Genomic DNA, 17,457 nt, shown 5'->3' on the forward strand with positions numbered 1-17,457 from the left:
GCATTTATCCACTGTCATAGATTTCAACATCCTAAGAACATTCGCTGTTTGTAAGAAGCCTATAGATTAAATAAGAAAAGAAATCTTGCTCATTTGAAAAATCAAATAAGAAAAAGATGAATTGTAATAAAGAGACACTCTTAACTTGTCAAATGTCTAGATCTGACAAGACGTGTGGAGCGGAGGGAGGTAATATTAACTTTGGTTGGAAAGACTAAGGAAGATCTTCAGGAGGGGTTGGTATATGGCATGTGTCCTAAAGAATGAGTAGGACTTAAATACTTCAAAAAGGCAGGACAGAGCAGGATGGAAAGGTACAACACTTAAGAGGAAAATCATGGTAGCCGGAAGAGAGAAGTCACGATAGAGGTGCTGTCTTGCTGTCCAGAACAGAAAAGCCTTCCAGAGGACACTGGACGAAGATGAGGCTGGAGAGGGAGGGGGGATGTCACTGACAACCGCAAATAGGGCTCCTTTTCTGTTTTGATGGATGAAATCATCAGAGAATAGCACTTTTTGCCCAAACTCAGGAAAGAAAGTTCATATTCTGAAGACTTCCGTGAAGTTTTTCCCCCCCTCCCTAATACAACGTTGAATTGCCAGTGCATCGCAGAGGTAAATCATCCACCCTCTACGATGATTTTGATAGCACCATCTGAAGAGCTACCAGATAATTTGTCTTTGTGAAAGGCCGTAAGCATATTCTTGAGCTCTGCTATGCTACCAGAGCGAGCACCTTGTAGAGGGGCTCTGGAGTGCATCATTTGGCACGTCCCCGCTGCTCTGGCCATCTGCTGCACCTTATAACGTGGTCTGGCAATTCAGGAGAAGCATGGGCAGCCCGGCAATATATCCATATGTTATTCTCCTCCTCCTTGCTTGAGAAACAGAACAGCCATCTTCAAGATACCACCAGGAACTGCAAGTCATGTGACTTCCTTTGTTTCCTCCAAACCAACGATCTCAACGTTTATTTTAAAAGGGCGAAAGCAAACACCCCGTCAGTGCGAACAGAAACCTTCTTGGGTGTTAGTAAGACTCCGTTTCAGACTGTAGGAGTAGGGGGGACTCCCACTCAAAGGAACACCAACAACCACCAGTTAATGAGGAGCGCCCACGGGTGGCTTGAGAGGAGTCATTCCCTGGCAAAGTAAAAATGTACAGGGAGTTACAATCAGCAGCCTCATATTTGTACTTGGGTACGAGATCGCGCAATCTAGAGCCTTGTCATTCAAGGAGTGGTCCGGGCGCCGGCCGCATCTGCATCGCCTGGGAGCTCATGGGAAATGGGAGATGCAGTATTTCCAGCCGTACCCTAGGTGTACTGAATCTGAAGTTGCATCACACAGGATCCCCCGGCGATTCCCCTGCACATTAAAGTTGGAGACAGGCTGATCTAGAAAAGGATGCTCAAGAAAGCTTTTGCCTATGTACATTTGACCATTCTGGACAGATATTTTTGATGTGGCAGGTGAAGTAGGGCTCGTTCTATCCCATCCAGGAATTTACATATATAGAGCTCACAGGGGTTATTTCACTGCCAACTTTCTACTCCAAATAGGGACCGGTACCTGCAGCACCCAAAGGATGCCCGTTGGGTTATTTCAGGTGTCTTCGGTTCGCCACAAGAAGGAAGCTTCAGACGGGTTTCCCTTCTGCATCCTCGCTTCCAGTCTGAGATCTGTGTTCAGGTGACCGCTTCCTGATTCAGGAAACTTCGATCTCTGCTCGTGGTTTGTTCAAAGAGGTTTGTGTACCAAAGGATTAGGCCGTTGACCTTTTTAGCAGCCACCCTGCTCTGTGGCACAGTCCGCTAATCTGAGTGTTGGGCACAGACTCCACGTCCTCCACCCCGGTGGCTGCCCTCTCTTCCCCCGCTGGCCGAGTCGGCAAGCACACTCTATTTGTGAGGGTTTGAAACCCCCTGTGGCAGGGAGAAGCCTCTTCCTGCTTGGGGTCTGAATTGGAAATGAATTCCCTATTTCCACAGCACCATGACACTTCGCATAATATCATTTACCGCCCCCCAGGCAGCAGCTCTGGACGGAGCTCAAACACTCTGTGCCCAGTATCATACGGGTTGCCGTTGCTCATATGCAAAGGGAAAGGACAGTTGCAGACTTCAACAAGAGAAACCAAAAATGCCTCCTAGGCTTCCAAAACTCACCTCTAAAGACAGAAAAATTACCAACAGGAACCATATTTTTAAATCATTAAGAATTTATGTGTTTGAGCCAAGAAAATGAAAGAAGGCTTAGGAAAAATTAATTCCATCTTGTATGGGGTGATTAAAAATAGAGATAACAAATTGTCAGTTAATGAAGCACACGGACTGGGGAGGTGAAATAGATAATAAAGAGTGGATTATTCAGAGTGCTATTTTTAATTGAAAACATATAGGACTATTTTTAGCCTCAGTCATTTCCTAGACATTGTTGCTTTAAAAAATGTTTAGCTTTCTCTGAGCCCAGCACATAGGATGGTCCTGAGAGCCAGTCGGGGATAAGACCCAAGAAGTCCATTACTCCGGGATTCAAACTTTCCACTAGATAATCTGCACGTGGAATCATAAGAACTGACTTTGCTTCTTTTTTTTTTTTTTTTTTTTTTATCATCTAACACTGTCAGTATTTTTAAGCATTGGCTTTAATAGCATCCATGCGACAGGAAAATTATGGGTACAATTTTTACTTATGTATTCCCTTAACTGGCACTTTCTGGGCACATGCTCTATGCAAGGCACTGGTTTAGGACTCTGAATTTATAATCACTAAGCAAAACGCACATCTGTACCCTCGTGGAACTTACGTTTTAGTAGAAGAAATGTGCAAATAAATAATCCAAAAGAGAATCGTCTTACAATTCTGACAGAGATAATTGGCAAAAGAAAAATTAGCATCGCAGAAAAATATGTTAACATCTGGAGAATAATGAAATTATGAGGAACGAGCATCTATGAAATCGTGCCAAATTCAAATGATGCCTGCTCTTGGTGGGTTTCCAGAATTAACTATTAAAATAAGATATTAGCCTTAAACCCAGTATGTCTTTGGTGATGGTTGTGGAGGGGCTTATGTCCTGCTCCATTCATGGGGGATGGAGAGATGCCAGGGCATTTCACGGGAACCTAATTGTTCTCCCCTGCCAGGAAATCGCTACAGCATGACAAAATCCCAAGGATCAAAGTGCCTGAAGACAAGAACTCCTGTAGCAAATTCTTAGTGCTTTACGGTTATGTTATAGATCACCCAAAATACCCCGAAGTTGGCAGTGCCTGTGACAGAGTACTGATCCCCCAGATCGCCGCGGATAGCCTGTGTGACATGGGGCATGTTACTAATGCTTTTGAACTTTCCATTTCTTTGATTTTTGTTTTTTGTTTTTCATTTGAAAATTGGAAATTTTAATACATCACAGTGAAGAGAATAAATGAGATTGTGTGTGTGTGTGTTTAGATATATGTGTGTATATGTTTCATTATGTAATATGTACGTGTATATCCACTATGTATTATGCCCACTGCCCAGTTAAGTATGCAGCAAATGTTAGTACCTTGCCTCAATCTTCTAACTGCACAAGATACATAAAGGCCAAGTGCGCTGTATTTCGCAAGTAGACCCAGACTTTCATAATTTACCCTTAGAAGCACTTGTGCACGTTAGACTCCTCACCGCCACCCACTCAGTTGCATTTCTTGTGCATGATTGGAATTTGTTCGTGAACTGAGAAACAGTCATTTCAATATCTGTGGTGGGTTCCTGCCACCCACCACCCCATTTCACCAGCACATCCATATTCCTCTCTATGTAATATCTTGTATGTGCTGCTTGACAATGTAGTTACATTTTGTCCGTATTCAGATGTAAGAGTGGAGAGCAGAAATAAGAAAAGCTGGATGCTAGGGGCGCCTGGGTGGCTCAGTCGGTTAAACTTCCGACTTCGGCTCAGGTCGTGGTCTCACGGTTCGTGAGTTTGAGCCCCGTGTCGGGCTCTGTGCTGACAGCTCAGAGCCTGGAGCCTGTTTTGCATCTGTGTCTCCCCTTGTGCGCTGTGTCTCTCTCTGTCTCTTAAAAGATGAATAAACGTTAAAATATTTTTTTTTAAAAGAAAAGCTGAATGCTAACAGAAGAGATAGGTATTTTTATAAATACAATGTCATAGAAACAAAGGTAGAAATGTTTAGGTGTGCCAAAAGGGGTAAGCCTTTATGCTCAGCCTCTCCTTGGACCTCACATGGACGACAGTGTGAATCAAAGGCGGGATTGAGTGGCGTGGGGAGAACAGTGTCAGGAAGTGCCCACAACACAATAGATCAACATTGAAATTATATCTGAAGAGGACCTCAAATTAGGAAATAAATTTGAGTGTGTGTATTTTACTTTACCGAAAAAGACCTTTTTGTAGTCTGTGGACCTATGTATCTATTATTTGACTTTTACATGTTTTTTTCTAGAAAGCATAACGTGTAGAAATAGGGAGTTGTCTCTCTCTATTTGCTTCTGTTGTTGCTGTTCATATATTTCCAGGCTCCTACCTAAAGCATGTGAGGAAGCAGCACATTTCTCTAATCTCAGTATCCATCCCCTCTGAACAATCTGGCCAGGGGACTACAAATATTTGTCAGGCACCAACTCTGTTCCAGGCATCATGGCTCCAAGGACATGTTCCCCACTAGAGTGAGCGGAAAGATCTGACACGGATTCGCACGGACTGAGAAAGGAATAAGACAGGAGGCCACTGAACCTCCATATTTGGGGAGAAAAACGTCTTTTATAAACACTTCAGCCTAATTCTCAAACGTGTAAGAGCTTAGGCTTTTGTAGAAGCGTGCACGGAGGCGCCGAGACTATGCTTCTCAGGGGGGAGCCGAATGACTGTGTACGCTGTTACACAGTGTAAACCTTGGAAGGGAAACATGGCTGAACGCCACTGGAGGCGCACAGGCTGCTTCTGCCTGCCAGGCATAAACCCCTCTCTAGCTCCAGAAAGCCTCCACTGTGAGTAGCTTCTCCCCCACAGCCAGCAGCCAAATTAGATCCTTCTATACTCTAGCTGCTCGATCCTCAGTTATTTAAGTTTTGGCCACTCTTCCAAGTTCTTCTTAGCCCTTTTCCATATGCCCTTTGCACGTTTGCCTGGAGATTTCTCCACAGCGCCTCAGACTCAGTAGGCTAAGACTTGGAATGCCTGGGTGGCTCAGTTGGCCAAGCATCCGACTCCAGCTCAGGTCGTGATCTCATGGCTCGTGGGTTCGAGTCCCATGTTGGGCCCTGCTGACAGCTCAGAGCCTGGAGCCTGCCACAGATTCTGTGTGTCCTTCTCTCTTTCCCCTTCCGTTCTCATGCTGTGCCTTCCTTCTCAAAAAACAAAGAAACAAAGAAAAAAAATTTAAAAACATTAATAGGCTAAGGCTGAAATCTTTATCATTGTACCTGAACTTGTGGATTACTAGCTAAGAGGATCTCAGACTCTAACTCCTCCTATGATGAGAAATTCAAGTCAAGAGTGAGAGCAAAAACAAGGGACAGGAGAGAGAATGTATGGTACCACAGGCTGCGGGAAAATCTAGTTCTGACCCCAGATTCCTCGTTTAGCAGGTCCTGTTTGTTGCACCCATTGATGGCACCACCAAAACGTTCACACAGTTAGGTTGAAGAGGTCCTGCTCGTCTCCCGCTCTGTATAGAAGGTAACGAATACTGCCAAACAAACCTCCAGAATAGTCTTCCCAGTCTCTGCTTTCATTACTTAATTTCAATTGCCACTTCCATATCCACGCTTTGTCTCCATTACCGCCGAGTTCACTGAGGTGCCATCACGTGGCATGGTGTGTCCTTTCCACCAGTAAAGTTTTCCTCAAGCGTCTCAGTTTACGTGAAGCATTATTGCCATCGGGATGTTTACCTGTCAAGTTTTGGTTCAAAGTCTTGAACCTCGTTTAGTCTCACCTTCAAGAAGGCTTCCTCGCCCGCCTTAAGCGGGATGTGTATCGGAGGTAACGTGTCCCATGCCTGCTTCCATCCCTCTGCTCCCCTTTTCTCCTGAATACACAGAATGGCAGGCTTTGCTTCCATCGCTTCGCCAAACCTTTCCAGGCAGTGTTAGATAGGATCACTGACACCCTTTGCAAAACTGGCTTTGCAACACACTGTTGTCACCTTCCTCATTCTGTCAGCGATAACCAGTACGTACGTTGGCCGCTTCCTCTTCTTAACCTTGTTGGGACCCCAGATACCACTCTTTGATGGTTTCCCTCCCACCTGGGAGCCATTCATTCTGTGTTTACTTTGCTATTTCCTCCTCATCTCCTTGATGTCTATACTCTGGAGTGTCTCTTTAGATGTCTTCTCTGTGTTGAGTCCTTCTATGTGACAGTGTCCAATCTCATGACTTTAAATTACATGTACACGTGATGACCCCCAACTTTATTTATGTCTGTGGTTTAAAACTCTCCTGAACCCCGCATTCGTATATTCCACAGCTTACTTGCTGCGTCTGGTTGGAAGTCTATGGGCATCTCTTTGACTGTCTTCACACATCCAGATTCAAACCAACAGCGAGTCCCGTTCGTTCTTTCTTCAAAAGGGAGTCGGTACCCCACCACTTGTAGATACCCCATCTCTATTTCCCTTTTCCAAGCTACTGTCAACTTTTACTGGATTGCAATAGCCATTTAATTAGACTTTTGCTTCTTTTGCTTTTCTACAGACTAACTCATAGTGATCAGAACTAAAGTCCTTTCTATGATCTATAAGATTCCCAGCCCTATTTCTACCCGCATACCTTCTCTCTCCAATGTATATTTCTCACCAGCCCCTCTACATTTCTTCTCATTCTCTTGGCTTCTGTCTTACTGGCATCCTAGAGCACTCTTAAAATATGCTAAGCACATCCCTGTCTCATGCCTTCTATTTCCTTTTACTTAGAGCACCCTTCCCTCAGATCTTTGTATGACTCTTTTGTTCTTCAGCTATCTTTTCAAATAGCTATCATTGAGGCTTTCTCTGAGCGCCTATATTAAATAGTAACCCTACTTCCTGTGCTCCCTAATGTCCTGCCTGGCTTTATTTTTCTCCATAGATTATCAAGTTACCACCATTTAACTGACTCACTCTTTCCCTCCTTCCTCCCCCACTTCCTTCCTTCTTTTCCTCCTTCCCTACTGCCTGCCTTCCTTCCTTCCTTCCTTCCTTCCTTCCTTCCTTCCTTCTTTATTAACTTGTGTGTTATCTCCCTTTAAGAATATATGATCATGGAGTGCCTGGGTGGCTCAGTTGGTTAAACACACGACGCATGATTTTGGCTCAGGTCATGATCTCATCATTGGTGAGAATGAGCCCTGCGTTGTGGGGGATCTGCACTGCCAGCATGGAGCCTGCTTGAGATTCTCTCTCTCCCTCCCCATCCTCCCCCACTCACACATTCTTTCTCTCTCAAAAGAAATAAACATTAAAAAATGTATATGATACATGACAATGGTTTTTGTCCATTGCTCCAACTCAGTATTTAGGATAGTGCCTGATACACAGTCAGTGCTCAATAAATATTTATAAAATATTGATTAGATGGGTGATTGAAATCAAAAGCTGGTCACCAACCTTTCCATAGACATCCTTTAATAACAGTTATCTCAGAAGTTGTGGGCTGGGAATGCAGTTATGGAGAGTATATACCAAAGGGACTTTTGAGGAAAATGCTTGACTAATTAATGGCACAAAGTGTGGCTTAGAGTGTTCCTTCTAGTAATAAACATTGGGAACCCTGTGAGAAATCAAATATACCGGATAGTGTGGTTTAAAAGAAAAGACAATGTACCAGAAGGCAGGAGACACATATTCAAATTCTGAGTCTTATTACCTGTGGAATTTTGAGCAAGCAGCTAATCCCATTTGGCCTCCATTTCTCACCTGTACAATAACAGTGATGGATTATCTTGTCTCTGAGATCCTTTCTATACCTATAATTTTGTTTAATTCTGTAGGTGTCTGAGGGAGAAAAAAAAAAGGAAGGAAGGAAAGAGGGGAGGGAAGAAGGAAGGAAGAAATTAATTCTTTTGATGATCTATATTACCCCTAAGGGGTAGAAGGAATGACGTAAGTTGGAATATGAAGAAAATTTTTAAAAAGACTGCTTTGATGGGACTGCATGACCTAGCACTTGGTTTTGCATTTGAGTATGTAAATGTCTAGAAAGACCACTTGACTTGGACTAAATTCCGTATTCTCCAGTGTCATTTGTGACCAGTGGGTATGCCTGCTCCCCAGGGCTGGAGTTCTTTCCCTCTAGAAATCATGGGTGCAGTTTTGGCCCATTGCAGGCAATATCAGATGAAATTATTCCTATACATATAATTATTGAAATATAAACTGGTCTCATTCTTGTTGGAACATTTTGGGACATGGATACCTTTCTCCTCTAAAGTTCTGAATATTTTATCTAGGGGCGCCTGGGTGGTTCAGTCAGTTAATTGTCCGACTGTGGCTCAGGTCATGATCTCACAGTTCGTGAGCTCAAGCCCCATGCCAGGCTCTGTGCTGACAGCTCAGAGCCTGGAGCCTGCTTCAGATTCTGTGTCTCCCTTTGTCTGTGCTGCTGCCCTGCTCATTCCCTTCCTCTCCCTCTCAAAAATAAAATTTATTTAAATTGAAAAATAAAGTTCTTAGTATTTTATCTGAATGATATCTATTCATTTTGTATTACTATATAAGAGGATTCTAATTTAGTAATTGTTTGATAACGTTACTTAAAAGAATACCCATAAAACACAAGACAAAACAATAACCATGTTTTGGAATATTATCTAATATGCTGAAACATCATAACATGCTAGAGATCATGCCTTTATTTCTCATTATCTACCTTTGAAATTTAATATAAGGATATGATTTTCAGTGCCATGCATAGCATTTTATTTTCAGTTGGGCTCTTATGAAGGGTTATACTCACTCAGCTATGACCATGGAAAGTTCCTTGCTGTCCTTAGCTAGTCCACAGTGTTTGCTTAGATAAGTTTCTCCTGAGGTTTTACTAAGGCAGAATATGAATTCATAACTGCACCTGAAAGGAACTTGACATTGTGTTTCTTAAAAGCACAACCACCTATGGTGTCAAGCTAACAGCTCAAAACTATGGTCCAATTAACTGAGGACACTGCCGAGGAGGTCAAAGATCCCATAAAAACTAGTAAAGACACTGGAGTTTAGACAATCAAAAGAATCTGGAGGAATGATCTGGGGTCATAGTGATTACCTCCAGAGCTGAAAAGAGCACTCAAGAAAAGAAGATACAAGCGAAAGTTCAAATTGTCATTTGTAAAGCTTCTCACCCAGTCCAGTTACAAAGCAGAATTTAAACTCTTGTAAAATCCACCACGACGTTTCATTCTTTATATTTAGGATTTTTTTTTCCCCCGATCCCAGGTAAATGGGACTTGCAGATAGCACCCACCTCTGTTGATTGGTTTATGAAATTGGAAAATAGAGATGACAGCTTTCTCTTTTCTTTCAGTCGTTTGAAAGTGTTCCCCCACACAACGGCAGCCATTCTGTTTAAATGAAAGCTGAACTATTTGACACACCATAGCAATGTAAAATATAAAGTACACTCAGCAGAAGGGATATGGATGGAATATGGGACACACAACTGAAACTCCTAGTAACGTCTTGAGGTTTAAAACTGCTGAACGGGATAGATCTATGGCTGTAGTTCACAAAAGGACAGAGACCTGTGTTTGAACTGAGAACCCACTCCTCTTGACCTCAATGTGTCACAGTAATAAATGACTCACGGGGAAGTGGTAAATCATAGTCATTAAACAAACAAATCATTGTGGACTGTCAGTTTTCTACTTTGAAGAACTTAGGCAATCTTCCGTCTTCTCTAGCCAGACAAAATCAGCCCCTTTGAGAGAGAAGAGAGAAACGGGTATCACGCAACCTCGTCCTCCGTTTCACCGTGTCTGCTTGGCTTTACTTTTACCTGTGTTGTTTTTTTTTTTTTAATTTAATTTCTTTCTAATCTGTACTTCTCCGCTCCTCTCTTCCACCAGCTATTTCTTAGATTATAATCAGTCTCAAAATTGCACTGAAAATACCATCACAGGTTTTCATTCCGTGTTGAGGAATTTGGCGTCCCCATCCATTTTCCCAGGGCTGATGTCATGTGAACATCCTCTGCTTCAGTTTGTTTCTTTATTTCTGTTCTGTGTGACCTGCTGTAAGAATTGCACTGCCCTCACTATGGTAAGTGCTAATCCCCCACTGCTTATGATTATTGAGGTTCTTTGAGGCAGGGCTCACAATCTCAGATAAACTGTGCCCCTCAATTACAAGGGCCAGTTGAATATGATCTTTGCCTTACAAGTACCTTATTTTCCAATATGCAGTGTCTACATTCAATTATCAGGCATTATTGGAAACACAGAGGTCACTACTTACATCTCAAAAGCTCTTAAAGCAAACATGTTATTGCCTCCTGTACACTTTGGGCTTTAAAACCTTAGAATTCACTTCAGGAGACTATTACCATTGTCTCTGTTTTTTGAACACCAAGGCATAATGGAAAATGTCCTGATCCAAAAACTGAATAAGCCAACAAAGCAATTCAATAGGAAAATGCCGAGTTGAAAAGATTGCAATACAAAATGATTGCTTTCATTCTCTGTCTCCTTTGTCTCCACCCCTCACTCCAATGTCAAATGCCAGGGCACCTCTTCGCTGGCATGAAAATTCAAACTAAGAGAAGCCCATCATTATTACATCGTTTGATATTAATTATAATAGTATTAGTCATGATGAACCAATGTTGCATTATGTAGCTTTCAAATGTATTCCCAAAGGACTTTGATTATAATTTGCCATTTTATTCATGTTCAATTATTTTAAAGTGTTGCTGAATTAACAAGATCCACTTAGCCTTAATCACTACTTACCTCATCAGTTTATGGTGCTGACATGCCTGGCTTATGAAGACAGTCTGTGACAGAATGAGACTGGAGCCATCACGGTCACGGCTGCCATCCGCTATCAGTTCTGTGGGGCCACAGTTCATCAGAGAAGGCACTACTCTGTCTTCCATGATTAAATGTGAGCCAGCGTGTAGGAGAAGCAGATAGGAGGATGCGGCTATGGAAAACCCTCTCTATTGCTTAGTTTCATACTTTGCCAACCTCTGGAATTCTGTAATAGAGCCTTCCATACATTCTTATTTTTGATGCACATTAATAGACCTCGTTCTATTTCCTTACGTCTTGAGAAGATAAAATAGGTCCATTTGATTGTTTGGATACGCTCTGCCTAACCGTTGACTGGCTCTGGTTAACTCTGGATGACATCGCTGCATATCATTTCTATGAGTTCCTTCTTGTTCCTTCTAAATTGTGTTTTCTCTTCCACACCCTCCTTGGGCTCTCTTCTAGATATTACCAATATGCTTCATTTCTCCATTCGAGATTTATAACATCCCTTGTATAATTCACACGGAGCTTCGTACCTTATTTCATTGTGTCTTATGTACTTAGACAAAGCCCACCAAGCGATTATAAGGTTCACCCAGACTCCTGGAGTGGCTGTTTACCTCGAGATCCTGACAATAGCATGGCTTAACATCAGGAATGTTTATAATTGCTACCATGTGGCCAACACCAATATCAGAGACTATGGTAGAATGAGAAAATTAACAGACACGATGCCAGCCAATTCAACTGAATAGAGTATAAGGTCGCTAGGAAAGTTGTTAAGTTCACTACATACTAGCTGCTACCCAGCAGAAGCCCCTGGATTTTATCAGGTACCACCTCAGTGACTGAAACGCCAATCAGAATTCTAGCCACCAGTTTTGAGTAGCACCCATAAAGATTTCTTGAGTTTCATGCAGGAATTCTGTATGTGGCCCTTTTAACTGGTTGACATTACAACGAAGAGTTTCCCAACTATTCCCTCTTCTGCTTTCTGACTCAAGGGTTTAATTCAAAGGAAAAAGTGAATTAAGATGGCCTGCAGCAATGTTCTTCCTTTTATCTATCCTATCCACATTGTGCTATTTAAATTCACTGTTCTCATACCAAGAACTTGCTCAGCAATTGGGAGTGTGGCCTTTCATATTGCTCTGAAAACTGATAATGAATGAGTTGGGCAAGGGATTTTTAGTATTTTAGTCATCAAAAGAAAAAGATGATATAGTCAACCACGACGTGAAATATGTGTACAATCCTCATTCAAAACAATGGCATTTTGGGAATAATAGAACAAGAGTTTTACGAGTGGTGATCATGCATTTTAGTGTATACATACACACATGCAGAGACATACATATATTACATACGTGTGTGTGTGTATGTGTTTGTGCACAAATTTGTTCATTGTTGGTGCTGATAGGAAACAGAGTTGATACCAAATCACATGATTTGGACTCTAAGGTTATTTTTTCAACTTTATTTATTTTGAGAGAGACAGAGACGGCGTGAGTGGGGGAGAGGTAAGAAAGAAGGGGAGAGAGAATCCCAAGCAGGGTCTGCACTACCAGCTCTGGACCCAGATGTGGAGCTTGAACCCATAAACCGTGAGATTGTGACCTGAGCCAAACTCAAGAGCCAGATGCTTCTCCACTGAGCCACCCAGACGCCCCAGGATTATAAGGTTATTCATGGCTAATAGATAGTATTCAGTGTTACCGAGATCTGGGTGTAGTTCCAAGTGCTATATTGGTACTAATTTATGTAATTGTCACAGTGACATAACTGACGCCTATCATTATCTTCATTTTACATTTAAGCAACTGAAATAGTGAGCAGATTGGACCTAACCAGGGGGCAGCCCGTGCTCTGAACCCCTATGCTATACTGTTCTTGTCCTCCTGCAGAATATTATATGCTCAACTGGCCTTTATGTAGCCGCTGCCACATGCTTTTTGTTTGTTTGCTTTCTAGTTTGGTCAGAAGTGTCTCATAGTTTATAAAAATGATTTTCCCAGAAACACTAAAGGAAAATATTTATTTCTATGATCTTTTTTTGTTTTGTTTTGTTTTTTTCCTAAGTCCAAAGCTGGTAGCAGTTGCTCCTTTGAAATAGCCTGTTAATGAATTTGCAATGCATTGACTATGTGGCTTAAACTTATTGCCAAAGCTCGTGATAAAATCAGCGTTCATCCAGAAGGAATTTGGAGCTATTCTTTAAATAAAAAGAAATCATGAAATTGCCAGGCTCTGCTTGTGCACCCTGTGTGGCTTCCACTTTAGTGAGTTCTGCCTTATAAAAATTACTGAATGGCAGTTGGGTACGGATCGCGTCTGCTCCCTGGCTTCCCCTTCTATCATCTCTCTCCAGGATGTGGCTGCCGGAATGATTTCCCTTTCTCAGTTCCCTGACGATGTCTTTCCGCCTCCTTGAATCTCTTCATTGCTTGTCCTTTTTGATATGACCTTCTCCGTACCTTGAAACATCTCTGTCCAGACTGCGAGCTGGATTATCTTTGTCCTCTTCTTCACTGTTAGGTCTTCTCTCTCACTGCCCTTGTGCTTGGAAAGCAGCCTCTGGGCAAGTACGAAGCTCTTTCTTTCATTGAAAAACAAAAGCTGGAGATGTGCTTTAAGGAGTGGTCTTGTGTCACTGTGATAAAGGAGCGTGAATGGGGATCCTGATTACTTTCACCTCTGAGTATGGCAGTCTTCTCAATAGCATTCATACCCTTGATCCAACATACCCTACCCACTTATCACGGCAACTTGACCTTGGAAAAACTGCACTAAACACAATATTTTAAACGAGCCTCTTAGTGGTGTAATAATTGCCACTCTGTGAAGAGCAAATTCCGTTGGTAATAAGATGACAAATATTTGTACTGCAGGAGGGAGAAAAGCATGCTAAGGAGAGTCAGCAGGCCTTCCCAAATCAAGTCTTGGGCAGACATGAGTGGATGGGAGTCAGCCATGGGCAGCGTATGTAGCCTTTGAAATGGGCCCATATGCTAACCAAATTAGTGAGCGCTCACTCCGGTGAAAGCTTGCACTATCCCTGAATTTAATATATTTACTTTGTTTTCAGTTCTTTGAAATCTAATTGGCATTCTTTGACGATTGGGATACAGAAGAGATTTTTACAGTATTTTATTTAAAAATGAACCTTCCAAAACATATTTATAAATTAGAACTCTCTTATATAGTTCTTCAGCTATTTCTGTTTCCATCAGTGCAAGGATAGAGTCTTCCCTGTATAATTTCAACGATAGGTACATCTGGGTCCCTTCCCATATCAATCCAATCTCCGAAGGAGCCGAATTTAAAAATCGTGTATTAAAAGCATCACTTCCCAATTTCGGATATGATCACAATTTTAAACTTGCAATTACGTCATTGACAAATTGTCCAGTCCTCAAGTTGACTCATTGAGATAATGAGGAGAACTAAATGCTGATTATTTTTTAGAGAAAAAAGCGAATATTTTGTGAAGACTATTTTCATACTTAAGAGAATCTTACAACCTTTGCAACTATGGTTCTTTAGCCCACAGAATATAATTTGTATATATAACTATTTTACGTAAATAAAAGAAAAAGAGACGTAGTGGAATTAATGTTTGCCATGATCAAAATGATTCCAATACAAGTGAAGATTGTACTTAAAGTCTATTGTATAGCAATTCAAACCTTTAAGATTATTAGCATTTTTAGTGAAAGCAATGCCATTGTCATGCTGTTAATATTAACTATGGTTACTTTCGGGGCAATACACTTTACCCAGCTTCCTCTGCAGCCCTATTCCCCTACCATCTGGAATCTCTTAGCAAGGGATGATTCGGTGCTATATTAAGCTTCTCTGATCTTTCAGATTGAAATTTTTGTTTTGTTTTGTTTTATCTTGTTCTGGTATAACACAGATAATAACTATTAACTCAAATGGACTCTGGCTCAACAGAAGACTCTTGGACTCCTTTTTACTCTGTTGAAAAATAAAGGTTAATTTCTGCACGTCCCAAAATATAAACTTTAGACTATAGGTTAAAAAGACTTAGATGCTAGCCTCTTTTCAGTCCATGTTAATTAAGGCCAAAGAGCATATTCAAGTAAGAACCAGAACTAAAATTTAACTTTTAACCCCAACTTCTTTCTGATTTAGCAATCCATCCTCTTAGTTTCCTTGTGTTGGCTGATGATTCCAAATTAGTCTTAATGAATTACTTATACAGTGCCCTGAAACATGCAAAATCATTGTATAAATATTTAATGTGGTATTCCTTTTGCTCACAGTTCTCATAGGTGAAGGGAATATACACACACGTGCACGTTTATATTTTCATGTATTAAATTGCCATAGCGGTAATGCACGGCGATCTGTGCTCTGAAGTAAAGCTGCTTGAAGAAGCAGTGAAAAGTGAGTTCTCATCCTAATACTACTTACCAGCTCTAGATCTTAGGACAAATCACTGAATCTCAGTTTTTCACTCATAGAATGGGGGTATGCCACCTTCCTTCTTACCTCGAAAGGTTTTGCCACGACTAACTATAATACCTAAGAAAGCACTTTGTGTACTTAAAAATAGTATGCCAGTATAAAATAAGATCTGTGGGCTTTTTATATTTGTCAGCTAAGACACTTTTATAGGTGAAAGATTCACACACAAATACTGAAGAGTCAAGTTCAGGCTAAAATAGTTGGTGAAATTGACTTTGCATAGCACTCACATGGAGATATCGATGCTTTTCAGGACTCATGCTTTTATTTCTTATTGGACACAGACCAGTATATGGAAACATACTCTGAAAGTTATTTTGAAAATTGTGTCCAAACTAACTAGTTTTAAGGGAGGCTGCAATCATATTGAATGATTAAAGTGATAATAATATTGAGCCACACTTCCACTAATAATGGCATCATAAAATATTTGTAAAAATTAATTAAGTTTCATACTTTTCTTAGTTGGAAATGAATTAATAATTCATGAAATAATGATATCTGAACAACCAACACCTTAACTGGTTTATAGGGTGAGTTTAATCCCTCAGTCCTTTAATCACTAGGAAATTCTTCCATCTTTTATCGACTTTTATTTCAATTGCCCTCATTTCAATTTCTAATAAATACATCTCGATTATTCTTTAACAGTTTAGAAGCTTTAAAAGTAATCTGATTTATGAAATTAAAAGGGAGATGTTTGTATACGGTGCCTTTCATTCTACAAGAAATCACAAAAGGAAAATTTATTTGGTATTTTTTAAGTGAGAAGAATTATTTCTAAAAAATTAAAATGAAAATGCTTTTTGGGGGGCGCCTGGGTGGCTCAGTCGGTTAGGTGTCCAACTTGGGCTCAGGTCATGATCTCGTGGTTGGTGGGTTCAAGCCCCGCATCAGGCTCTGTGCTGACAGCTCAGAGCCTGAAGCCTGCCTCAGATTCTGTGTCTCCCTCTCTCTCTGCCCCTCTCCCTGCCACTCATGCTCGCTCTCTCTCTCTCGCTCGCTCGGTCTCTCAAAAATAAACACTTAAAAATTAAAAAAAATACTTTTTGGGTGATATAAAATTGGAATCTAAAACTTCTAGTACTTTCATTAATGTTTTCAGGTCCCACCTCTGACTGTAACACTAAGGAGACTGACTTTCTCTGCTGGGACATATGAAGGGGGATCTATGAATGGAAACTTATCCACAGTAGAATCGTAACATGTGCTGTTGCTTTTCTAGAAAGCTAGCAGATTCTTCCTGAATTAGCTAATGGTAAAGATGAAGGTGGAAAATATAGTGCAAATATCACCTGTTTGCAGATTTCCATATTTCTATGCTAGTAAAATATTCTTGCCTGGTTAATTTGCAGTAATTGCTTTTAATGAGTAATTCCTAAACTTCCTATCTTACCTCTGATACCTCAAAAAATTATGCTTAAAAGCAATTCTTCTGAATGGGCAAAGCAGGGGCCTGCCTCCGTCTTGTAATATTAGGGGTAACAAGATAGTACTCTATTCTAAAATATTTCTTCTATTAAAATTGAAGCATACCATTGTTGCTCTTACAAATATTAATAATAGTAATTATAACAGTAATAATAGTCTCATTGATCAGTGCTTACTGTGTGCCAGGCACCATAGTAGGCATTCAGAGTATACAATTTTGCTTTTAATTCCCATGTCAGCACTATCATATAAGTATCATTTTCTGGCACAAATGAGGGCACTGAGGTTTGGGGTGATGAAGCAACTTATCCAAAATCACACAGCTAGTAACTGGCAGAACTGTTTTTAATTTTTTTTTTAATGTTTATTTAATTTTGAGACAGAGCATGAGCAGGGGAGGGGCAGAGAGAGAGAGAGAGAGAGAGAGAGAGAGACAGAATCTGAAACAGGCTTCAGGCTCTGAGCTGTCAGCATAGAGCCTGACTTGGGGCTTGAACTCACGAACCACGAGATCATGACCTGAGCCAAAGTCAGACAATTAATCGACAGAGCCACCCAGGTGCCCCTGGAAGAACTGTTTTA

This window comes from Lynx canadensis, chromosome B1 (assembly GCF_007474595.2).
Source record: "Lynx canadensis isolate LIC74 chromosome B1, mLynCan4.pri.v2, whole genome shotgun sequence".
In the NCBI taxonomy this organism is placed as follows: domain Eukaryota; kingdom Metazoa; phylum Chordata; class Mammalia; order Carnivora; family Felidae; genus Lynx; species Lynx canadensis.